Raw genomic sequence first — 27,192 nt, forward strand, 5'->3', positions numbered from 1 at the left:
TACGATTATTTTATTTTGGAGTATAAATTTATAGAAAAAAAACTAAAGTAGGTATATCCAATACTATTACATTATTATTTGTGTCGGTCCATTATTAAGAATAATACACAAACAAAATACATATTAAAATATAATTATTTTCAATCCTATAAATATATTGATCAAACAAAGAACGACGTTTTGGATCACCTCCAACAACTATAATAGTTGATATTATGTTTGTTTTAGATTTACTATGTCTACCGAGAAAATTATTAAAAATTATATTTATAACTCAAAACTATTCAGTTAATAATAATAATGTACTAATGTGTTTTATGCCAGACAAAATTGTACCTACGTATTAATTTTTAAATGCAAAACATTTGTGACGCTGTTAAATCGCATGGTGTAACTTAAAAGTAGGGTTTAGATTTTGAGACAGCAAATGTAATTAAAAAAACACTTTAAATGTGAAAAATAGCAATAAAATATATAATTTTTATATTTTATATAGGACCTATAGGGTGGACATTATAGGTATTATGAAAAGTAAGAAAATTTTAAAATGTTTTATGATTCCACAAATTAACTATCGATTTTTTAATTGACGATTGAAGATTTCTATATAATGTATTTACATATTTTTATAGTAAGGTCCTTATCCATAAGTATTCATCAGTGTGGGTAAGTTCTAGTATATTTTTTAAATAAAACATCGAAAGAGTGTCGTGTTTGCAAAGCTTTAATAGATTTGATTTTGTACTGATAAATACTTATAAAATTATTGTTATTTATATGGTGGAAAGGTACCTACATTAATTAAGTTATTTCATTTTAATAGAAATTACCCAAATAAAATAAATTTGTGTTGAAGAATTAGCTTTCTATCATATAAAAAAAAAAATGTCCACTAATAATTCCAAACCCAATATTTATAACTTATATAAGTACCTAATAATAATAATAATAATAAGGAACTTACTAATAAACAACGGATGCACTTACGATTTAATCACGTAGGTATATAGAAGACGTATATATTATATTATAACGACAGCGAGTAACGTTGTTTTTCAGCTATATTACTCACCTGGAACAAACAAAAAAGATGGACGTCATTAATGATTTATTCTGGTGCGATCGAAGTAAACTTGTGTTTATTAAAGTAGTTTTCGTCTCGACGGCTATCCTGGTCCTATTATTATTTTCAAAGAAAAATACCCTTTCGATACCAACCCTTCCCACCCGCCACCGAGAGTTTGCTTTTGTACAAAGTTTGTTTTCCTCTCTCGCCCAAACTCGGGGTCTTTGAAAGTTCCTCAATAAACCCAAAGTTTACACCAATATTCTCTCTCACTACGTACTTATATAATATATATAATCTCGTTCACTACTCCGCCTCGGTATAATAATATTACCAGGTAAAATTTAGTTACGCGCGTATAACTGAGATGAACTCTTGCTTCTGCTCTCGCTCTCTTGCGCGATCTCACATCCTCAGCACGCTCTTTCTTTCTTTCTTCCTTTCGTTGCGTCTGGTCCTAACTAATTTTAAAGTTTTCGGCAGCATAAATTACACACCGACCACCGCACTGCCTTGTTGCCTGATGTATTATTGTACTCTACGGAATTTTTAACCCCGTCCAAAATGTATGTATATATATACTATACACATTATAGCTGGCCGATGAAAAATGTACCGACCTTAAAGTTATTAATGGTCGAACGTGTTACCCAAAAACGTTGCACAAACTTTAATTTATTTCTCTCACCCTCACCGCGGCGTCCGTCGTTGTTATATACGCACTTCACTATACATATAAATGTTATAGAACGCGCAGGCATAAATAAGTTCCCATAAAGCCTATACCAACGTCTCCCGAACAGAATACATTGCTGTTTTTATTATTTTTTTAATCGAATTTTTAACACCACTTCGCTGCTGTTAAATACTATGTATATAGATAATATATACAAATTACAAATTAATGTGCACCGACACACAACATCGTTTATTATAACGATGCGCATTAATATAACTTGTCTATTTTTCGTTGAATCCAGAATAAAATAACGATTTAATTTTAATCTAAACTATAATACATATGTAATATAAATTATAATAATTTAATAATATTAATGTTTTTAATGCAATGACCTTTTATTTATGTAAATGTATCAATTTATTACAACTTTTAAACTAAATTAATAAAAAATTCTATATAAATCTACTTTTATAATAAGATTGGATTGAGAATACTGTCCATCCTCTTGTATTGGTCACATTAAAATGTAAATATTAAGAGGAAAGTAAATACTATATACCATAAAGTATTTTATGTTTTTTGTTTGTTCTGTTTTTTAAATATTTTTATGATACAACCTCTAAGCAATGATACCCCCCAGGTAAGTAGGCATCAAATATTAATTTATACAGAGTTAGGGAAAATATAATTTGTTTAACTGTTGCTTGGATATAACTTTAAAGTTTAAGTACCTCTACTTCAGACTTCCGAAGTACAAATGGTTATTAATATTTCCTACGACAATCTATAAAAGCAAAATAAATTATATCAGGTCCAATCACACTAACTGTCTAATGTACCCCTAAAAGTTCACTGTTCTCTGTTATAAGCTAGCTATACTTACTGCAAACTTTGATATTTTTTCTTATTATTATTAATAATAAGACGACAGTGGTAATAAGGCTGTAAAGTGCAGGGGTAGGGTTGGTACCGTAAGGTTGGAACTGTTGGTTCGGTTGAAAACGGTTGGTTAGGAACACGTGTAAGGCAAGCATGGCAAGGTGTTTGAATACTACTAACCCGAGTAGTAACCCATCTGAGAAATATTGGCAACGGTCGTTGCTTATTTTCAATCACGTATGGTGATTGGTTTCAGCCACTGCGACGCGCCGGGGAACAATTTTGATATTATATATATACAGAAACGTTTTTAAAATTGATATCCTTACACATATTGTATTTTTTGCCATTAAGCTTAATGTTTATTAAAAAAAAAAAAAACTGGCAATACAATATTATATAATATTGCAATATATTATTATACCTCGAGTATTTAGATTTTTTCTATATTCCTGAATTTAATTGTGAATCAATGTTTGGATGTGATATCATATTTTACTGACAAAACAACTATTTATGGCCACATATTATAACTTATATTTGATTTGTTTTTTTTTAGTTGATTTGAATAATTTCGTGTTTGAAATGTTGAATCTTTTAGTTTTTAGATGTTAACGTAACAGACTGGCTATGAGAATATTCAAGCTGCGCCGCTGTACAATAAGTCGTTTCAAAATGTATATTTAAAAAAATAAATAAATGTTGTAAACGTTAAAAATAAACGTCAAGCTTGAGTGAATTACTATTGCAATTAAATACTCGGGTACATTTTAGAATTACAGTAAAACACAACACGTCTTATTAAAACTAATATTGTAATTTCAGTTTGATATTTCGACTGTAATATATTTAGTATAATAAAGCGTGTATATAATATAAAACCCTTCGCTGGCGGAGAACGCGCGTCTTTCGCCAACGATATTGGGCCATAAATTTCACAGAAATATCACGTGCGTTTTAGTGACGCGTTGATATATTATATCATTATATTATGTGCATTCGTTACAATTTTTTTATATTAGTTATTATTATTACCAGTTACCACTGTCATCGTCGTCACCAACGTCATCATCGTCATCATCATTATTATTATTTCGTTTATATATCCGTGGGAAAGAGCGCTGTACAGTGTATATTATAATATTATGTATATCTAAAAGCTGTCTTATATATATATACAATAATAATATCACTACCGTTATAGTATTGTACCATGTATGGTATAGGTGCCAGACCTAAGTTTTTTCCGAACCGCGCGTGAAAACAACGCGTTAATATTCGCGTGTTTTTCGAAAACAAAGCGTGCGGGCTTATAGGCGTCTGCTATGCAGTACGCCGCCGCCGTTATAACATTATCATCATGGGTAGGTACAAATGAACAACGATATAGGTATATAATGATATTTTGTCTTTCCGTTTTCATTGTATATAATATTATAAACGAATTCTGTTGAAACAACGACAAAAAAATAAACAAATACCCGACCGAATAACAAACGAACGCATTATGTCGTAGCCGGCAAAGTATACCTACGGCGGTGGCGGCGACGGCTGCGTCGGATTAAAACGTTTTTTATTCACTCTCTCTCTCTCGCCGTCCGTCCGCCGCCGGCTTTTCACGGCGCGCGCGGTATTCTATGTCCAGGGCCCCGTACACGATAATATTATTATAAATACGCGTTTATAATAATATACATAATATTATATGGGTGCCGTGTGTACACACGGGAGGACACGATAAAATAATAATAACATATAATGCACACAATGTGCGCGTATAGGTACGAATAATACAGCGCGCACGCACTTAGAGAAAAACGCGCGATAATAACAACACGGCGGCCGATCACAATGCGACCGTGTGCCATTTGCATAATGTAAGCCCCGGCCGCAACACAATACGCATTCGCTCAGGTGCGAAACCTAAAAAATATTATTACGCGTATTATAATATTATTATTATATTATAACGACGACGACGCAGTGACCGGCAGTCGGCGGCTCGCCAAGAGCGTTCGCGATTATTATAATTTTTTTTGTTTACACGTTATAAGGGGGCACCTGCGATGTATAATATTAGATCGTGTACGGTACACGTATACATTATAATATCCTCTTAGGGAAGCTGCAGCAGTCGATGAAAAAAAGTGGATTTTATAATAAATAAAAACCCAACAAAAACTGAAAGAATTCGGTTTAACCGTGGATTTCGAAAACAGATTATGATTGAGTAACAACCAATCAAAACCTTTGAAGAGTCTAGATTTCTATAACCCACACTGCGAATTAATGTTTATCGGATTATCGTATGGTTCTGACAAGCCAAAAAAAAATCCAAACAATAAATTTAGGATATTAAAAATGTACGGTCAGATTGCATTTAAATTTAAATTTAAAATTTAAATGAAACCTCTATTATGAATAATGACCTTAATAGTTTTTCCATAAAGGTTGCGGATTTTTTTTTTAATGTATTTTTTATATATTACTATTATCGTGCGTAGGCATATATTAAGCTATTACACACGCGTCACACACTGATATCGTACTTATCTATAAGTTACAGAAATCCTTCCAAATTATATTGTCATCTATGCAGATCACAAATGACTCTAATTGTTGGGAAAGGGCAAAAATTAATCACAATTAACTGACCCATTTAAATTGATAAATTTATCCCTTTCAAGATTTTTCTTTGGGAGAAACTGCCCCCTTGTTATCCCCCCCCCCCCAAATCACAAATGAGACATCATTATAAGGTTCCCCCGACCACGTTGTACACAGGCCTACCAGATAACGTTATTATAACATAGCTATTGCTGAAAAATTATTAGTGTTGCTATAAAACCCACAGGACACAATGTCACAATCCGCAGGGTCCAGGACCTAACGCTGCAGGACGAGCGTCCGTAATAAGTCGGTCACGGTGCGATATATCATTATACCGCGTCTGGTTGTTTTTTAGTTTTCGTCCAGTTACGCGTATATATAAATGTAATATAAGACTTTATAACACCATATAAACGCTTACGACTGGAATTATGGCTGCGGTAGAATTTATCTATACGGTAATAATGATATGTGATCGAGCGGAGAAAAGTTAAACGCTCGTCGGAACTATATCATGTAGTACATATATAATATATAGGTTCTATATGCTGTGGTTTGCGTGTGTATATAGAACAAACAGCGGGCGAGCTTAAAACAGTTTAAACGTCAATAAATTATGGCGCGCATGACGTTCAAATTATCTTGTTACCAGTTAACAGGACCATTACCGCGACCATTGTGTAATAACAGTTAACGACACCTACGCCCGCGTGCGTACCCCATTATACATGAATACCGACCGAGCGGGCTTTGACGACTCCGATATACACGACACGCCGAAAATGTTGTTCGACATTTTTATCGTACGCGTAAAAAAAGTAGTTGTATCATTATGCGAATGACAATAATAGTATTATAATATACACTCGACGGTATAATTTATTTAACTGATGTACGCCCAGTGACGAGTATATGCACGTTAGTACGTATAATATGTACATCGCACACGTATAGGTATATAAACATAATAATATATAGGTGTATGACGGCAACACAACGCACGCTTTATAATATATATTTCGATATTAGGTATATATATTGTGGTTATTTAATTATAGAGGAGGGGACAGATGTCGTGGACGGATACGCGTTTTTTAGTAATGCGTTTCCTGTGTGTAGTTTTGCAAAACAATTAGTTTAAACAAGACGCTTGAAAAAAAGAATTTTAAGTTCAATATATTATAAAGAATTTAATATGTACTATAGTTTGTTTTTTTTTTTTTTTTCGGTAATTATCCATGTTATTATATTTTAAAGCGATATCATTGTGTTTGCGATCCACAGCTAAGTCTATTGCACTCGTCGCTCTGAAATTCGGTACATGGGCAGCCCTATATACCCAAGGATGTGCACCTCAAAGAGGGGCTCACGCAGGAATTTATTGGCACACGAAAAACAAATAATATATAATAAAATATGTGACATTTGTCGGAGTTTGAAACAGGGTAAGTGGACTTACCCTGTCTTCTGACTTATGAATATGAGTACATTAATTATATAAATATTGCCTTAGGCAGTGGTATCGGCATCAATGGTATTATGTACATGAACACGATTACTGCAGCAAGAGGCGAGCAAAGCGATTTCATAATGTTTACCACCGTATACGTTTTTTTTATCTGTCTGAAACTACGAGGTACAATAATATATACGTTCGGCCAACGGTATTAATCCTAAAGCTTTGGCAACATGCAAATGCTGCGATGGTATGAAGTTATAACTTATATTATATTATACAACCGAAACGTTTAGAAACTGCTCGGAGATTAATTCGAATTTCGAGAATTAAAACCGTGCACGCGCCAGATTGTTTCCGTATCGTTCAAACTTTTCTCCCCCGCCCATACAACCCCATCCGCGACCGACAGCCCTTTTTCGGTTTTCTTCGCGGCAATTATCGTAAAATCTCAGCAACAGATAGTACATATATGTATATATATATATACATAGTACATACGTACACATACATCCACATCGTATACCTACACTGTGTTTATATATATATATATGAGTCTAAGCCGACAACAAACCTCACCACGAGCGCGTCCCGCGTAATTCTTTAAAACCACCGCCGAGAAAAGTTTTCTCGCTCGCACCACCACCCCCCCCCCCCACCTTCAACACGCTCAAACCCCACGTCGACCGCGGTGGCGGCAAACGGCCCCGGCGGAATCCAGTTTAATTTCAGCACGGACGGAATACGAGAACCCGGAGAGATAAATAACACGCGCGGGATATATCATATTAAAGTTTTGTAATATTTCCCGGCAGCACGTATGCGGGCGGGTGTGTGTGCGTGCGCGCGTGTGCTTATATATACGAAAAGAGTGAGCGACCGGGGGTCGGGGCGGGGGAGGACCTTGTATAATAATATAATGTGCCGTACACTGCGGCAGAGGCAGAGGCAGTGGCGGCGGACCGAGGAAATTCATCTTGGAAATATTTTTCTTGTGTACACGCACACGCGGGGGTGGGAATGACGTTTCCGGATGAATTATCGCCGGCGACCGATGGTAAGTGCGCACCGCGTCCTATCCTCGTGTACACACACACACACACACACATATATATATATTTACGACGAGGGGGCGTGCGTGTTTGTGTCCCCCCCACCGCGGTCCTCCCGCGTGCAAGCGTTATTTTTCTCCCCGACTTTTTCTCGGAATATTATAGATTAAATTTATAGACGACTATTTATATATATATATATATACCCGCGTTATTTTTCCCTTCTTATCTGTTATATTTCATCGGACTGCTCAGTATATTCGCTGTTAAATATTACATCATTACTACGATACGACCAGCCAGCCACTAGCCAGCCTTTCAGCGGGAAAGAGGGGGTGGGGGAACATTGTGAAACGAGGAATTCATAGAGGATCGTCTCGAATATAATGCGGTTTGCCAAACGTTGTATTCTTTTACCCGGACCGAACGATATTACTGTATATTATTTATATATTATATAATATGGTGTTGTTATCGTATTTGTTTTTATTTTTTATTTTTTCGTTCGCGTCAATTGTTCAGGATTTAACTGCACTGACAGAAGTGACGTCTATTATGGAACTTATATGTTGTATACAAATAGTTTGGTTTCTCAAAAGAACATATTTTGAGAAAAAAATTTTAACTCGACATTTGAATACAGCTGTGTATATTCTGTACATTATATTACCAAATATTTTGTTTAAACGTAAAAAATGTAAAAACTTTTCGGCGAAGTTTATAAATATAATTTCTCTAATTAGGTTTGTCGTGAAAGAAAATGTCGGAAAGTTTAAATTATTGTTCACGTAAAATCTTTTGATGTTGGCTCGCGGTGAACGTTGAAAAAAAATAAACAATTAATTAAAATTATAAGCGCGTACCTATATAATATAGTTATTTAAAGGGGATGAACAGAAAAAAACCACGAATCGAGAAAATTTATTAAATTAAAAAATCTTCTCGAATCACTGATTAATTATAAACACCGAAATACCTTTTGTTGGCCGAGTGAAAAAAAAACTGACATTAGCCGGGAGAACAACGAAAAAAACAGTAAATTAAATTTGTCTTAATTATATAACTAAAGTTTTACACATTAAATTGTATACGGTACCTATATAATATAGTGTACATGTATATATATTTATATACATATATATTACACAGTATATAGCTCTTGGCGCAGATTAATAGATATAGAACTATACTGTATATACATATACACGCGTCTCTCGAGATTAATATAAAAATGTATTATATTATATTCTTGGATTCGTGTATATATATATATATATTACAGTGTATAATACGAAGCAGTGGAGGAGCAAATGGACCGGCGTGCAAGAAGATTATTTTCCATTTCCGTCTCTATCCCCGCGAAAGCCATACTACAACTACTATACTGCAGCAGTATCGCGCCGGCGAGGAAAACAACCCGTCTGGGACACTGCAGCAGCACGAGAGGCGGACAATGTATCGTCATCCGAATATGAAATAGAACCGTGTATATCCGCCGTCCAGACAAACAATGGTCTCGGCTGCCGCTATTATTATTATTATTATATTATTGGTGCCATCCATTTGTGTTTCTACGGAATACGCTATAATATATATAGCGACAACACGCCCCAGTGCCGTACGATTTATCGTCGCTCGTTCATCATATTTCGTTCTTACATATCCTCCAGTTGTGTGTGTGTGCGTGTGTATTGTATATGCGAATGATGTATATATATTTTAACGGTATTAAAGACGATCGTTAATATTTTGTTTTCAGCTTCCGGTCTTTTCCTGCTGCAGTCGTGTAATGATGGAAAACGTGAGCCGCCCATTTCCCCCGAAAACCGTTTTTGGCCGGTTGTTGGCGGGAAAAAAATTTTCATGGTCGACGAAACAGCAACATATTACATTATATACTTCACTTTATACGGCTTTACAATACGATATATTATAAGAGCGCAAAATAATAACCTAACAGCTATACCTATGTTATAGAAGTTTATAAGTTTATTCATATTTTTGCAGTTTGTTAATGTATACCTAATATTTATATGTCCTGCAGCGTTTTTAATCGTAGGTAGGTTTTTTCTCTTCTAGCCACAGGATGCTGAATACTTCAATCTAGACACATTAATCGAATTTTCCGGCGGCTAATCAAAACATATTGCAGTGACGATTGGTTTTTCATTTCTGCCGCTCGCTATGTATATGTCTGCGTTTGAATTGTAAAATATTTTGGTGTTCACTGTTCACAACACTGAATAGTGGGGAAGAGGTGGTCGATCGCGTGATTTACATCATATATTATTAAAATCACATACATCATATTATTATAGCAATCGTCGTGTGAATTTATCGATCATCGTAATTACGAGGATAGATTTATTATAATTTATAATAATATACTGCAGCCAGCTGCTGGAGAGAGCTGCGCGGCCAGTCTGTGTCAGTCCCCGCGGTCAGGTTGAGCTGGTTGCCATCACCATCATATTATTATAACACCCTATAATATATTATATACTGCAGGAACAGGAGCATGTCCTCTCCGAAGATTTATCGCGGTGGCGGCCATCATTTTTAGCGCAGACGTCACGTACCTGCACTGCTGCAGCAGTATCTTCAGCCGTCTCCTCCTGTCTGTGGTGTATATATATGGTGGTGATAATAATAATAATAATGATGATGAAAATAATAATAACATAATATACGCGCAGGAAGAAAGTATCACCGCCGACCGCCATCGTCTAGTCTATATATATATATATATATATATATTTACACGTATTATATTATATATATAATATATTATAAGGTACACGTGCGACGGTGGCGGAGCTTATAATAATAATAATAATAACTACGAACGCGACGCGAGTACAGTAAAGCGCTGGTCGTAAATCGTCGCGTCGTAGCGGGGACGCGTATCGAATACGATCGCAGCAGTAAAAGTACCTATATTATTATTATTATTATTATTATTATTATATATTATTTATATACGGTGTGGCACGGTGGCTGCCGTGTGTACCTATATAGGTGGAAAGAAGAGCTTTCCCGGTGAAAAAAAAAGACGTTTGGCGGTGTGTACGCGACGTATATATATATAGTGCGGCGTCGGCGGCGGGTGCGGGCGGCGTCGACGAGGTGAACGAGAGCGCCCGGGACCGCATCGTTTCCGGATTTGAATAAATAACGTATAAATATCGACGAGCACGTATAACGTCTCACTTGATAATATTATTATTATTGTTGTCGTTGTTATTATTATTATATATATTTTTTTCGGTTTCTATATATCTTTTCTCTCTCTCTCTCTCTCTATCTCTCTTTCTCCTGCGCTCCGGTACCATATAATATATTATAACACTATAATGCCGCATATATTATACTATATATTATATAATTTATTATTTACGCGCGTGCGCGTGCACACACACAAGCTCTGGCCAGGTCTCTCGAGTGTAACGAAATATCTAATATAATAATATAATAATAATATTATTATTATTATATATATACCTATCTATGTATACATGCACGCACGGAAATGAAGATATTTCATCGGTGATATAATATATAAATCGTTTGCGCCGGCGATTTATTACGTGTAGGCGACGCGCGGACCCCTCGCGCTCCCCCCCGGGCTATGTGGGAATTCGAAAATCGTATTAAAATACCGTACGCGCGCGCTGCACACTGCCATATTGTAATAATAATAATAATAATAATAATACGTAGGTATAATAAGAGCCGAGTAATACGCGCGGCAGTTCATCATCACGTGGGTTCTCGCGCGCCGGTTAGACGTGTAGTAGGTATATCTTTTCGCCGCCGTGTACACGAGGTGTATATGGTAATGTTATAATATTATAATATAACGCACGCGGGTAGTATATCATTATAACTGCATGTACCAACTATATGTAGGTAGGCATGTATTTTAATTATAATTTTTTTTCAAAACACCTATAGGCCCGACGATGTATAAGGCTATATAGTGACTATCGTAGTTTAGCGTCTATAGTGTACGACTTGCAGGCCACCTCGGGTGTTGGAAATGTTATTTCGGCCAAAACGTGCTTGTAAAATAGGGTGTCGTTGACAACAGGATTGTCCCCGTTTTGATCATCATGTCCCGTTGTCCCGACAAACATCAAACGGGACGCTTTTTGTCCCGTTTTTAGAAAATGATCCTGTTTTAATCCCGTTATCTCCATATTATTTGATTTAATATTGTTATTTGTAAAAAAAAATTAACTAAAGAAATAAAGACAAAACAATATAATATTGAACTACGGTAAGAAATATGGTATGGTATCTACACAATTTTAAAAAATAATAATATAATTATATCAACAACTTTTGGAAGATTTTAGAATAATACTCTAGTAATGCCAGGAACTAATGCAGCAATAGGGAGAATATTTTCTATCACAAACGTGTTATGGATGGACGAAAAAAATCGCTTTCTTGTAACTACTATCAAATCAATTGTAATTCTCAAAAATAATTTTAAAAAATACTACTGTAATGACTTTTATGATTTTTTGTTAACTCAACCAAAACTATTAAAAGCAATCGGTTCATCAGAAAAATACGAATCTAAAAATTGTAAAATAGAAAATGATGATTAATCAACATCAATCCAAAAAGAGTAAGAATACTTTGACCAATTTTTCTAAGCTCACAACAAAAACTAATCCAAACAAGACGTGTTTTATTAAGCTTATTCAACATTATTTAAATTGTAAAAATTAATTTAAAATTATTGGTTTTCTTTGAAGAGTGTCTACTGTAACGTGGTCGGGGATGACCCGTTAAATATAAGATATTCAGGGAAGAAATTAGTTCTTTTGAATATATTTTTACCGTAGCTCGGGAGCACGAAAGGTAATAGGATCTTAATATTACAAATAAATAACGATTGATCTAGATTATTATTATTACCAACGAATTTATTATTATAATTTGTGATATATTATGATGATTATAAAATAAACGTAATGATGTAACATACGTTACACTACCTAAAACTGTTTGTACCGTTTTTTTTTTTATAAAAATGGTCAACCTATTGTAAAATCGAGGATACTTATAACTATAATATCTACCTACTGGCTATATAGTTTACGATATTATATTATATTATATTATACTATAATGTACCTACACACGTTCGTGTTTATATTTGTGTCTTAATATTATTTAATTTTATTCCACTTGACATTTTAACAACTTTAAGTTTTACTACTTCAACATAATAAATAATTAATATATACATTATATCAGGTTGTGTTTTAGTCTATATAAGAATTTTGTTTGTTTGTTTTTCAAATTTTTCATCAACGTAAACTCTCAATATAAATACAAAATATTTTTACAAATTACATTATCACGAAACAATTGTAAGGGGTCTCTCTGTTATTAAATATAATATAAACACAAGGTTATTGCAAGCATGCTCACCCTCATTTTTCCCTTTAATTATGAATGTATTTAAATTCTGATATAGACAATATTTTCAATTTTTTTAATGTTTTTGTACTAATTTGGACTTACAAAATTCTGTTTTTTTCAAATGGGAACGCCCTTTTTTACTGTATATTATTTAGTGGACAGTTGTACCTATCTGATTCAAAATTCAAATGAGTAGTTTCTTAGTTATTAAAATGGTTGTATTAAGGACAATTTAAAGTCCTTAAAAATAATTTTACATAAATATAAAATAGACGTGATATTGAATCTAGTATGTATTATACTTGGACCATTTTCAAAAATGATTAATATTAATAACTAAAATGTTCAAATCACCATAGCCCCTATATCTTATCTAAAGTTAAATAATCCAAAAACTACTACTACGTTCGAATTTTGATTTTGATAGTCAAAAATTATCCACTGTACAATTTATAATAGGTGTTCTCATTTGAAAAACAGAAGATTTTATCTCCACAGGATAATCCTTAAGTATAGTACAAAAACTCAAAAATTTTAATAAATGGTCTATATTTAAAAATTCTAAAATCAGATTTTGAATAACTACATTACTGAAGAGAACGGGGTTGGCACACTGTATAGGTAAATTCTGAAATTTGGCATAAGACTATGTGTTGTATTGTAACGAGTAACATGATTACCTATATATAGTGTTAACGTATTATACAGCTCACTAGTGCAGTCGCGTACGATCAAATATTATAACTAAATTAACTAATAATTTATTATAAACGACCATATTATAAGATATTATTAAATGTATATTCTTTACATTTGTCTCTAAACTACATAGTAAAAGTCATCGAACACAATACGAAATTACGACGGAATAATACTATTGATCGTTCTCAGAAAACAGGACTTTGGCAACCTCGGATTGTAAATAATAACTGCTTAGATTTCTACTGATGGTAAATAAATTTTGCATTTTCTAAATCTATGAATCTATTAATAAATAAATGACTAGTCACCAGTGAACGAATTTACTAGCATTTGCATATTTTTATAATTTTATTTTATGAATTAACGATGGTATTTGTTTTGTTTTTATATTCCTTTGTAATAATATAATAATATTATAGCTGCTTACAATATCTTCATATTTATCACTATTGATCGTTCTCAGAAAACAGGACTTTGGCAACCTCGGATTGTAAATAATAACTGCTTAGATTTCTACTGATGGTAAATAAATTTTGCATTTTCTAAATCTATGAATCTATTAATAAATAAATGACTAGTCACCAGTGAACGAATTTACTAGCATTTGCATATTTTTATAATTTTATTTTATGAATTAACGATGGTATTTGTTTTGTTTTTATATTCCTTTGTAATAATATAATAATATTATAGCTGCTTACAATATCTTCATATTTATCAATGTATTATTATCTTAGTTGGAGTCATTCTCATACATTTCATTATTTAAATATATTTCTTGTTCTTAAAATTAATTTCTTATATATGTGTTTTTGTTTTGTCCATAGTCTAAACAATGAATTAATATTATATGGATTATTAGGTATGTATAATAATATAGTCTCTATAATATCATTATATAGCAATGCCTTCTGTTAGTTAGGTGCTTTCATAATGCATGCAATTATAGTTTGTTAAATTTAGTTTTAACTCGTCAATTAATCGTTTTTAGTTTATTAATTATTTTAGGGGCGTATTTAAAATGTATGTTTTATAAATGTTTCAATTTTCTTTGAAGTATATACCTAAATCATATTACAATTTGTGTTATTTGTTTAAACTATACAACTTACTACCATAATATACTGATATATTGTATACATCCTAGGGACTTTATCCCCTGATCGCTTTGCTCGCTAACCCCACTCCAATTTTATTATTTTGCAAGCTGTGATTTCTTTCGAGATACTTTTCACGTTTTTGTTTATTTTTCTTTTTTTTCATGTGCCTACTCTTCAACTGATACCTGAAGCCTCTTCTTATACATCTTAAAATGTACAACTTCACTCTGATTTTTCAAAATGTTTTTATATAAAAGAGAGTTTCTACAATAGAAATAGAGAATAATTATACTATATAAAATATAATTAATACAATGTTGAAATACAACGAGATAAAATGTATAATTTACTTTCGTAATTTAACTCTTACAATTTATTTTTAAGTTCAATCATATAATATTTATTTTATACTTCGTAAATACATAGATTTACAAACATAAATACATACTAACGTTATTGAATTATATATTTTATTTAATGATAAATTACGGCAGGATGTATAGAATATAACGGTTTTGGAATTATATGCGCGTGATAAATGATGATATTATAAAATAATATATTATTATATAACTTTGGTGGGCGAAAAGTATAAGGCAAGTAATATTTTATGGACAAAATTACTCGTATGAAAAAATAATTGCATTAAATTGCTCGCTATTTTATGAGTCGTACCGAAAAACAAACGAGTAAAAAATAACTATAAAAAAGATAAAAATAATTTCGAAAGTTCACTTTATACACCTATATAATATTGTATTGTATAAACATATATATATATATATATAAATATAATATTATTATTATTATTATTATTATTATTATTATTTACGATTAAGTGTCATCAAAAGTTGTATATAATACTCTGGCACGAAAATATGGGAACGAAAAAATGTGAGCAACGATAAATTAAGGGCTTGCCAAACTGGGAAAAAATATATCGATAAAATCCACGCTATATCCTCGTGAAACAAAATGTACCTATACACTTTCAGCACCAGAAAAGTTAGTATACCTAATAATCATTATATCTGTAAGCTTGTAGAAAATGCATTCTTTTTAGTTAAAATTGTAAAAATTGATTAAGGTCTTTAGGTATTTTTTTAGTCTTTTTACGTTATTTATTCACTGTTAAATACTATTTTTGATAGTATTAATATTTTCCATAATTTGAAACTTTTTACACACATTTTATCAATTATATTTTTCATCTTTGTCGTATAAACATTTTAAACGATCTGTACTCACATCGTAATTAATTATTAATATTTTTAGTTTAAAATATTCTACATTTGAGAGATCTATTTATATTTTTAAATTATGGGTTTGTATTTGTATATACTTACATTTAATTTTATACAACATTTTTTGAGTTTTTAATGCATTTATAAGGTTTTATAGAGCATTTTTCCGAACTTACAGACTACAGTACATTTTTAAGGTTTTTTAATGTAGTAACAACTAAGATATGGTATAACTTATTTGGATATTTAATTATTGTATAACCTATTCTTTTTATTTTTATTATACATTTGTAAGTTTGTAACCTGCAGATGAAGGGTAAAGACTTATGGTCAAGACTTGTTATTACGTTTAAACAAATTATTTGTAATACTATCATCATCAATTGGTTTATATTATTTATTTATATTGTTTATTTTTAATAATATAGAATAATTAAATACATATTTTTGTTATGAAATATACATTTGTTAGACATATAAATACATATACATGTATATATATTTTATTTAGGTATTAACAATGTTTATAAATTGTTTTAAGATAATTCAACATTGATAAATAACATAATATAAGATAATTAATAATAAGAAAAATCATTATTTTATATATTTAAGTTAGTGGGAGATTGCTAAACTATGCTATGCTCCTATATTGCTTACGATACAGTTTTGTCGTCAGTCTATATATGATTTATGTACACTGAGGTGTTCTTGCTAATAGTTTGCATCGATTTTGTATACCTATCCGTTTATATTTACGTATCATTTATAGGCAGTGTTAGGCAGTAGCGTACGCAAGATTTTAGCACAGGAGTTCGGTTAAGGTTTTACCTGAGTGAATAATTGAAACATTATTTTTTTTTTTAAAGTTTTTATATGAACAATTATAGTAAGTCTCAAATTTAGTCTAAATTTACAGTATTTAACCTGGTCATCTATAGCGCCTCTTTGGGCCGTAATAAACGTAGTAATAATCGATGATACACCATCGATTATGGCAGACGTTTAGCAATGTTCTAAATCAGCCAAAATAAAGGAAACTATGATTATCGACGTCTATGTCATATTCAACAATATATTTTATAACTATTAAAGATGACCAACAATTGGTCTGTGTGTATCAAAATGGTGGTAAATAAGATATTTTTGTAGAAAAAAGAAATTTCAGGGGGGTCAGAACCTACCAGAACCCTACCCATGCGTACGCCACTGGCGCCAGTTTATTTGTCAGGGGGCAGCATACTGTATATTTTACGCTGATTTCTATAAATAATGCTTAAATACGAATGAATATTTTTTCAAATTATATGACAATACAAATGCCAGGGGGGCGCACGTGAACCACCTTGCACCCCTCCCCATCACGATGGTATCATTGTTTTGTTTACACGACGTGTGACGTTAATATAAATCGATTGCGCTCTCATAACGTGAACAAAATATTATATTAAAATAAATCCACGGGCGCACGCAATTCAATATTTATTGTAATTTGATGTGTAAAATTGATTATGTACACAGTTTCGGTATTAATTTTCCGATGGGGTTAAACCAAGTGAAAACCTATAAACAGAAAAAAAAAGCCTACACCGAAATATCGCGCGTGCAGGGCTGGCCATCATCGGTTCGGTAACCGTGCGCGAAAATCCAGTCGAATTTATTAATGGCGGCACCGCCGTAATTTCGTTCCGCTCACACCTCCCGCCGCCGCCCAAGTCACACCAACGGCCGCCGTAGCGGACTGCGGTCGTCGCGTTTTGCCAAAACAAACGGTTTTTCTTACGCGACTATTTCTCCCTGCGGCAGCCCCTTAGCAAGTTTATACACACACACACACATTCAATATAATATATTACGACCGGCCGGGATCGTCTAGTCCCGAAATTATTTTATGAACCGAAAACTGAACCTCACGGAATAATATTCCCCCAACGACGATTTTAGGTATATGCGTGGTATATATTATGTTACTGTGTTGCGGCAGTATACACCACCGCCCGAACCGTGTATAAGGTGTAATATCGCAACGTTTGTTTTTCATCACTGGATATACAATATTATATGATATAGGTACGCACGAGTTAAGTTAAACACACATCAAAATATGTAAATTATAGGTAGTGTATTTTGCAACTATTTTTTGTGTTAGAAGAACCGTGAGTGATTAAATAATCATAAAAATAATTTCTATTATATTATAATATCATTATGACAATATCAAAATCCTGCAATACCGCATGGACCTAACTATTTTTATACGATTAACATGCGAGGCCGGATAGGTTGAGATATTTTTTTCAGTAATCCCTATCGGATTTAAAAACGCTGGGTCTTCGACTATGTTATATCAAATTTAGATAGGTACGTGACTCGCGTCGAACGACCAAAAATTTTTCCAAATATCATCACAAATATAAATTACATTGGGGTAGCATATTAGGTTTAGTTTTTCAGTTTTCATTATGTCATATCCGGTTGTTTTCAATGTTCCCCTTTCTTGTATGTATATACACATAGGAATTACGTTGTAGGTATTGGTGCTAATCATTAGTGCTGTTAATTTGACGCATACGTACCTATCAGTCTCGTTATAATACGCAATACTTATCAGTTATCTCTGAATACAATAGGAACAATAGTGATGATGGCGATAGAATTAAAAATGATTTTTCAGACGGTCATCCGTGTATTAGAAATAGCAGACAATGATAAGAGTTTAATATTATACCATCGTATATACCCTTTGGCCTTTAACGCACATTCTCGGCACCCACGCATATTTAGGTATTAGGAATTCGACGGAACGTGCTGCGTGGAGGGTTAAACGCTCGCGTCTTTTGGAAAAAGGGACGAGTCGAACGATGATGATCCCTAATATATTATCATTGTTGTATTTCAGTGCGCATTCGTATAATATTCTCTTTCATTCTAACAAGCGCATATTGTTCGTGATGGACAAAATTATCCACGGTTTCACGCCTCACGGGTCTCACAAACCTTCCTATCAATAACAAAAATTTGAATTTCTGACATTAAAAAAATAATTCCATAAAATTTATCACCTCCCTCGTATTGCTATTTTGTTAGTACACTTATTTATTTCGGTACCGTATATAGGACTAATATATAATATTTTGACTATTAAATAAAATACAACATTTGTAAATATTATATAGATTACTATGAGATATGGTACTACTAGGTACGTACTTGCCGATTACAAAATCTTACAAATAATATTGCATTGTTGCGAAATAAAACCCGGTGAAGAATTGGACGTTTATCGTAAATTTTTTTTTCGATTCACCATTTGAATTTGTGCAGTCCGGCAGCTCAGCCGGTTAGAGCTGCGGAGTCGACATATTATTGCACCCAATCATATTAATATGATTGCTTTGCAACGACGACGACGACCGCGACATATTTACGATCAAAACGTGTTTACGACGAAATGAAAATACCGACGACGTTTCACGTATATAATACGCATTGTACGACAATATAATATGGGTAGGTAATAATGGTAATAATAAGTACCTTATATTATACACAATATTGTCACTGCGGCTGTATCATAGCTATAAGCCTATACCTATACACACGCAAATAAAAGACAAAAGCAAATGTAAATTCATTATTTTACGGGCCCGAACTTCACATTTTTCACGATTCGTTTGTGTGTGATATATGCTAAGAACTACGTGCGTACGTCATGTGCCGCGTACAATATTATGTATATTCCACGTGGATTGTAGTTCCGAGTCTGCCGAGAAAAATATGTGCTGTCTCGCGAACAAATGCATCCCGCCGATCGTATAATTCTTACCGCCTGAAGATTTTTACTGTTATGGCCCGGGTTTTATGGGTTTCGTGGACACTAACCTAACGGTATGTATACGCACCCGAACCCCTGCTCCAGATGTGTGTGCGTTGAAGTATAGTGCACACATGAATACACGGGGAGACGTCCCTTTAAATATTTAGGTCAACAGTCGGTGGTGTGTCGTGACGTATACCGTTTGTGCATCCATTTATACGCATGTTTATAACGATAGTAATACTGTTATGTATTAATGTATAATATACATCATTTCCTACCGATACGGGTAACGCTGCAGGCCACGCCGTGAGGTCCGAACGGATAGAAAAAATAAAATTTGTTCACAATATTTTATATAATATTATTTTTATGACGTGGTTTATCTTTATTATAGGCACATTTGTGGGTGTGTAAAATAAACAGTGCGCCGAAAAATAGATGAAGAGTGGGTTCCACTGGTACTGTTCCAACCAAAGAGATAAACACTTATACATATGCATTTTCTATGCTAAAAACTAAGTGAAATATATCTGTGGGCAGATCTAACAAGACTTCATCAATGATTTTTATAACGACAATCAACAAAGAATCACTTAATAATATATTAATATCTGTATGCTCAGTATCAGCGTTTTTAAATACGATTGCGATTATACTATGAGTATACTATAATAGTTTAGGTACTAGTTGTACCCAAAAACAATTCGATAATTTTTATTTATGTTGTATAATGTTGCAATTCGACTAATATCACTATTTCTACGACCAAACTAAATAAAATCAAACCACGTGATTCGGGTCACATCGGACAAACGTTCAAATCTGATTGTATAATTTAATAATTTCAAACTACTGTACTGTGTACACATACTATGTTATATTCTTCTTCTCAAATTTAGTTTATTAATAAAAGTTTAACTTTGTTTTTTTTTTTTTTATTGATTTTAAATTACGTCGGTTGCAAAGGCCATTAGTTACAGTTTTTTTTTTTATATATATACATTTAGTATACTTAAGAATAATACTAACTTTGTTTTAAATAAATTTCTAATATTATAATATACCGTATATTAACACATGTAGGTATACGAGTGACCAAATGTCTTAAGCACCACCCCAATACTCCGGAATGAATATTATTAAAAGCGGCAATTGATCGGATGCTCAGGATAAAACGTTTTACGATTTAAGGCGAATGTGGTTGCGAATTTTCGATGCATTAAATTTCCGACGTTTGTTTTTATAGTCAAAATATTCTAATAATCGATATTTTGGGGAAAATCGCAGATCTAATTTATGACGAAATTAAATAATATTTTTAAATTAAATTATTAATATTAAAAATATATCTACTCTATATTATATATTATAGTCTATATAGTAACGTGTTATAAATTTATAATAATTTAATATCCGTCGATCGTCTGACGCGTACATCAAATCAAAAAGAGTAATTTAGTGATTTCAGATTGATAATATTACACACGACCAAAACTTGATTTGTGATCTCAGGTCTGCGATATATCAATCGTTTTTCTATGAGGAACACGCGTGAATCCTGTCCGCATGACCACAGTATATGACCAGTGACCATCTACTCGGCTACTTCTATATATTCAATTACTTTCTATATTATAATTTATAAGTGATACGAGTACATCTTAAACAGAGACAAAACGACTAGAACTCAGTAGGTCGGTATAAATACTATAACAATATATAGGTAATATCGTGCAATATACTATACATAAACTTTTAAAGTGTATATAACATATTATATTATATTATTTAAATAAATTTAGGACGCGGAATAATCCGATAATGCCGAGGGTACCTACGTAATATATTACGTAAAGGGGTTTTAAGTACCTACCTAAACACTACTTTGGTGTTCCGCGCGTCTGCAACGCGACTATGTGGGTATATACATATAGTATAGGAGGTATAGGTACATTGTATACGCGAGTCTCTTATCTCGTCGGATGAAAAAAAATCCCTATAATATTGTACCTACGTGTATTAGAGAAACACATTTAAACATTATAATACTATGTGAGTATACCAAATACCAATATATACCTACCAGTACAGCGCGTATGGCAGGTATATAATGCGTATGGAAAAAAAAGCGAAAAGCGTCGTCGTCGTCGTTGTCGTTGTCGTCCTAATATACACGAAGTATAATAACGTATAATATTATTATACTCGAGACCACCGCCGCCGTCGCCGCCGCCTCCGTCGTTGCCGCAGCCACGTCGTGGTGATACGGATTTTCATTTTAAACGCACACAAACATCGCGTTGCCCCGTGTATAAATCACGATGATTAATTTCACGCCTGTTTCTCGACACTCGGGTGTATATACGCGTTTTTTTTCGATATACGTTTATTTCTGTACACACACACACACATGCGCACACACGCATGCGCGCACACGCATACATTTCTCGGTAATTCTTTAATTCTTCTCTCTTCTCTATCTATTACTCGGTCTCTCTGCCTTCGTCTCTGTCTCTCTCTCACCCCCCCCGCTGAAACCGTTCACCGCCACCCGGCCGCCAACACCTCTCGCGCGCAACCTTCGCCGACCGTCACCCACCCACGTAGAGCGTCGTCCGTCCCCCGTACAGCACACACACACACACCACTGACACACGCATAGACACATAATAATATAATATATACATTTATATTATGTACTCGTATCGTATTAAAATATTATCACATAATATTATACCTATGCGCATATACACCTATGTTATAATAATATGATATTATGCGAGTCGTAAACCCCCGCGCTGCTGCTGCTGCAGCAGAGTCGTATTATATTTTTACCACCCTCGGACGGGCTACGATGTATATAAACGCGCGCGTTACACGCTGCTGCAGCCGGTGCCGAATCGATATCGTCGAAAACGCGTGTGCGTGTGTGCGTAGAGTACCCTCGGCGGCGGCGGCGGCGGCTCGGGGCGATTAATCATTCGGCGCGGCCATAAATCCCGCGAGTCGGCGGGGGTCGACGCGCGCGCACTCGCATACGCTCGCCCGCGAGAGGCGCGCGTGTAATTTTCTGTGCATGTACGAGGGACTACGGGGGAAAAAAAAATACAAAAATAGGAGGGGTTCGGCCCCAATATCGGCGGTAGACATCTTGCGGCGGCTGCAGCCGACTGTACTCGAAATCCTCCTCCTCCTCCGACGACGACGACGACGCTCCTAAACCGTCCGCCCGATTCGCAGCCGATATATATTATTATTATGCACATGCACATGATATATTAGTATTACATAATTTTATTATTATTATATTATACGACACACATCACTGGTGCAGAAGAGTGAAAAACGTTACCGTACTCGGTGCGTACAACGGCGGCGGCTAATCTCCGAATTATTGTTGTTTTAATATTCTCAAAGTAGCTGCAGCGCGATCGGCGATCGATATGGCCTCTGCGACGTCCGCCCCACCCCGCAGCGTTAACGCCCGATGTTTATAATAATAATTTCTTTTGATTTAATTTTTCACATCGCTCACTCTAGCTCGGTGGGTAGCGTGGGAAGAAAATTCTTCTTTTTTTTTTGAAAGTAATAAACAATCTTCGATTAACGCTTGTACCTACATCACATTATAGAGTACCTGTTATAGTCAGTACATAAAGGTATTTGAAGATATCGGCGATTTTACATTTGAAGTTGTATTACATAAAGTAATAATTACGGCAAAACGTAATTTTAAAGAATCGTATTTCACGTCGGATAACGTAGGTTTGGGTTCCTTGCCGAAAATGCTTTTCACAACGATATTATATACATTCTAAATTAAGAATCAAGCGTTTTTCTCATATATAATATACATATATTATACGTGTCATTGTTCATATTATGGCTCATAGTTTATACAATCAAAATTATTAGTGGGCGCTCTGCCGTTGTAGTTCAAAAAGTATTTTAAAAACACATATTCAGACTGACCAAGAATAATATAAATTCCAGTCGAAACATATTTTTAAGATACTATTATTTATATCGTGGTATTCGTAGGTACTCAAAACTAAATATTTTTTTTATATTGCTCTAGTGGTAATTACCATAATATCTGTATATTGTAAGTATTAAACTACTTATATTATATTCGTATCACAATAGCTAAGGTACCTACTACATAATTGAGTATAAATAATTATAATGGAAATAGATATTTCCATTTAACCCTACTTTAACAAACACATAAACTCATGCTAAACTTATACTAACTAATTAAAATAAATATTAAATGTTACCATTGTATGAAGTTTTGTTGGAAATATTTAGTGACATGCTAGGGTATCTGGATGTTCTGATGATATTGATATTCTCTTGTAAGAACTAATCTTCCCAAAAATATCTATAATCTATTAAAAGGTAATATCGGCATTAAAATACTTTTCTAATCAGTTATTGTATTCATTAAATATAAGTACTTGGATGATCAATGTTACTAATATAATGATATGTCTTTATAAACACAAATTATTATTTGATTTCAATTTTATAACTTTAAAAGCTATAAATTATAATATGTATTACACCATAATATTGTGTTTCTACGCATAATAATAGTAGAATTTAAACAACTTATTTTTAATTTTCAAATATATTACATTATTCAAAATAAGCAAAATTTAACCAGTTATGCATGTGTATAAATCTGTGTAGTATGTTATTGCTATAATAAATAATAACCAACTATCATAGCTGAATGATTGAAAACAGTTGCCACTTGCCACTCTTAACCTTAAATCGACATTCAAATTCAATAAGAAATTTTTTAGTAAATTGATATACAATATAATCGTTCGATAATAAATCATAATTAAGAATTTTAGTGCCGTGGAAAGTAGGTATACTTAGAGTACATACATAATATTATAATGTATTAATGTGTTGCATAAAACGTTAACACAATCGATTTTAACTGCTCATACATAATAATTATTAATCGTCGAACATTATGATAGGTAGTAAATGAATCGTTATTCCTATCCATGTAGTGAATCGTATGTGCCTACATACATAATTTTGCGTTTATAATATAATATTGTTTTTTCCGCTTATGTTGATGTGCTATATAATATCCATTGGCTATCGAACCCACGGGTGTAATTAACTTTTAGTATCGTACATGGTTTCGAGTCAATAACTGCAGTGTCAGTTTATTACGAACAGATACGAAGTAATGATTTAACGTCGATTCGAAGATGGTTTAAATGATTTAATTTGCAGTCATAATTAGGTACCTATTTTATGTATTCACTGAACCATAAAATATTATTATTTGATTAATTTCCATGTACCTTGTACCCATATATAGCAGACACATCCATATACACCTGCACGGGCAATCATAATGGGTGTTATATGTTGTTTGTTTTATATCAGTCTGATATAATGTATACCAAATGAAAAGCGTCAACAAATTATGTGGTTTTTTTTTTTTGTGGAACCCTATGTCCACCAGCTAATACTTATTACAACAGACGTAAGTTGTTCATTGTAAATACCTCGACCGTCGTCGACACGTTATAATATTTAGCAAGGTGCGGAATTTGTGTTTTAGTTAAGAGAAAATATAGCACAATAGTGTTTCAAGGCCGACGCACAAAAGCCTTTGGTGAGCTCGTTCCGACACGGCAGAAAATTGCATTGTACCTGCACATACTATGCACACACTATGTCCCGCTGGGTTTGAGCATCAACACACGCGGATCGCACAGCGCGTAGTCCACTGAATCATCGACGAAAACGTTCGGGTCATTTACGCAATAAAAGTCTGTGGAAAAAAAATGCGATTTCGTTTTTTTTTCACCTCCCAAATATTTTGATCTAATGGTCTATTTGTCATCGATTTGTTTCGGGAAGGAAGATATATTATAATGCGTACACCCTCGCACGAAACGATACAATAATAATAACAATAATAAAAAATAAACCCAATAAAAAATGTATACATTTCATCACCTATATATTATATTTTATTCCATTCTAAATATTATATTGTAACTACACCGCAGCACGATACCCATATTAACCTCCTCAATATATATACTTTATTGTACAATTTTTTTTTACGAACACACGTTCTGTTCAATTTTATACATATACAGCAGTTTGATTGTATATATTTATTATGTGGTTTAAATGAGTGACAACGATATCATTATATCTTATCAATTTATCATTTTAAAAAAAACATATTTTAAAAGACTTTGAAGTGTATAAAGTATCTACCAATATATCATGCGGTAAGTTTTGAGTGCATGTAACCACCGCTGCACCGGTGCAAGTGTAATGCTGTTAAGAAAACATTACTAACGCATTAAAAAAGACAGAATTTTACTGCGGTTTGCATATAATAATGTAAGAATTTTAAAAAAATGCAGGCTCGGCGCACACGTGTACCTATATATTATAATGTGTTTATTGTAATATTACATGACACAAGATCGCGAGTCGTATATTACCGTCGTATGCGTCGCGGAATAACGATATATAGGTATCTATAGAACTACCTATATGATAATAATACGAGAGTCACAAATTGTCATTTACCACGTCGTGTAAAACGGTAATAATTATTAACGGGAAGCCGCGGGGAATTCGCATATATAGGTAGGTAAAGTTTCGTTTAATATGAATATATACATATCATATCATACGTACGTACCTAGGTATATAATATGTATCCTTGTGCTGTATACACGCATTTCCACATATAATACAGCTGTCGCTGCGTACACTTTGTCATGAGACATACTAATAGTATATAGGTATGTACATGTACATCACACACCTATAATCTATATCATGAACTTTACAGAGTTATCCGAATATGGGGGTGGTTGTATTAAAATTTTAAATCGACCTTGCTGCGACATTGAATCTCCGCCGTGATTTCGTGACGACTGGACTTCAGCAATATAATATGTATAGGTAGGCAAGACACGCGAATTCGATCGAAAACCGATTAACAGAATACAATGTATTCAGAGGTGGAACTAGGAATTTGTGCGCCTTGAGAAAATGAGAAAAATACGTCCAATCGTAGATCATGACTGAAATAACCTTTCCTACACATAATTGTTTTCTAATAATAATAATATAAT

At 33.3% G+C, this 27,192-nt stretch overlaps 1 protein-coding gene and 1 long non-coding RNA gene across 3 annotated transcripts in view; one reads left to right on the forward strand and one right to left on the reverse strand.

The window, feature by feature from the left end:
• The window catches only part of LOC132938232 (uncharacterized), a 134,348-nt gene extending 124,708 nt beyond the window's left edge, over nt 1-9,640 (forward strand). Inside the window, exon 3 of the long non-coding RNA XR_009663893.1 lies at nt 9,505-9,640. This is a non-coding gene — a long non-coding RNA (uncharacterized LOC132938232). The remainder of the gene's footprint in view (nt 1-9,504) is intronic.
• LOC132938228 (homeotic protein ultrabithorax-like) overlaps nt 1-27,192 on the reverse strand; it is a 269,260-nt gene that overhangs the window by 25,061 nt on the left and 217,007 nt on the right. Inside the window, exon 3 of one of the 2 annotated variants that reach the window (XM_061004948.1) lies at nt 24,331-24,441. The exons of the other annotated variant lie outside the window; for it this stretch is intronic. The gene's annotated coding sequence lies outside the window, so the exon portion shown is untranslated. The remainder of the gene's footprint in view (nt 1-24,330; nt 24,442-27,192) is intronic. 2 annotated transcript variants of the gene reach the window in all.

The sequence above is a fragment of the Metopolophium dirhodum genome, chromosome 2 (assembly GCF_019925205.1).
Source record: "Metopolophium dirhodum isolate CAU chromosome 2, ASM1992520v1, whole genome shotgun sequence".
In the NCBI taxonomy this organism is placed as follows: domain Eukaryota; kingdom Metazoa; phylum Arthropoda; class Insecta; order Hemiptera; family Aphididae; genus Metopolophium; species Metopolophium dirhodum.